Source organism: Limulus polyphemus, unplaced genomic scaffold (genome assembly GCF_000517525.1).
Source record: "Limulus polyphemus unplaced genomic scaffold, Limulus_polyphemus-2.1.2 Scaffold6809, whole genome shotgun sequence".
Classification (NCBI taxonomy): Eukaryota; Metazoa; Arthropoda; class Merostomata; order Xiphosura; family Limulidae; genus Limulus; species Limulus polyphemus.
The window spans coordinates 1-1,021 of record NW_013672419.1 but is presented as its reverse complement, the minus strand read 5'-3'; positions in this window follow the sequence as shown (position 1 = coordinate 1,021).

Genomic DNA, 1,021 nt, shown 5'->3' with positions numbered 1-1,021 from the left:
GTTCATACGCCAGTTTATTTGCTTTGTTTTTAAGGGATTAAATCAGGTTGGACCACTAATTGTTTTTTTTATATCGAAGGGGGACAAACCCTCTGCAAGGGCTGTTTGTATTTAGCCTGGCCCAAAAGGGAATTGTGGGTCAAAGAAGCTGACAAACGTAGCACACATACCAATTCATTTATCTAACTTTAATTATTCGCTTTACATTCAGTTAGTTAAATCGTGTTGGGCTATGATATGTGGGCATATTGTTGCGACAGCGGAAGTCACGCGACGTTGGGAGCATGCGCGTTGGAGGGTCTCGAAGCATCATGAATTTTCCCAGCTATCTAGTTGGTTCGAGACGCCCTTTTTTTTAGTATATAAGCCTGGCGAAAGAAACCAGCGGAGATAAGAGATAGATATACAGATAGATTGTAGATAGAGATAATTGAGTCAAGAGAACAGTAGGCACAGTAAGTAAAGTGTGGGAATCACCGTGAGTTATAGCGTGTGTTATAAAGTTGTTAAGTTTAACGTACTTATTGGAAATTCTGTGTATTACAAAGTTGATCAAGAAAGGATAAACTGATTTTAATTAAGAAAGGACTTGTATCGCTGAAGTTCATCGGAAAGAATTTATACCGGAAATTAAGGAAATTATCAAACGAACAGATAGTAACAAATTGGTGTGGGACAAAAAAAAAGAAGATGGAAACGAGAAGTGGCAAATCAAACTACAGCTTAGCAGAGCTGATGGCAGCAATACAAGAACAGGAAAAGAAACACGAAGAGAGGCTACAGCAGTGGTTGGAGGAGAACGAAAATAAACAAGAAGAGAGACTACAGCAGTGGCAACTGGAACAAGAAAGGAAACACGAAGAAAGTCTCCAACAATTGCGCGAAAGTCAACAACAGTGGCAAGAAGTACAAATAGAAAACATTAGTAAATTTCAAAGTGAATTAGATACATTAAAGAATGATTTACTGTATTTTACACTAGGAGGATATATATTAACCATGGAACTAATCAGCCCAAGAC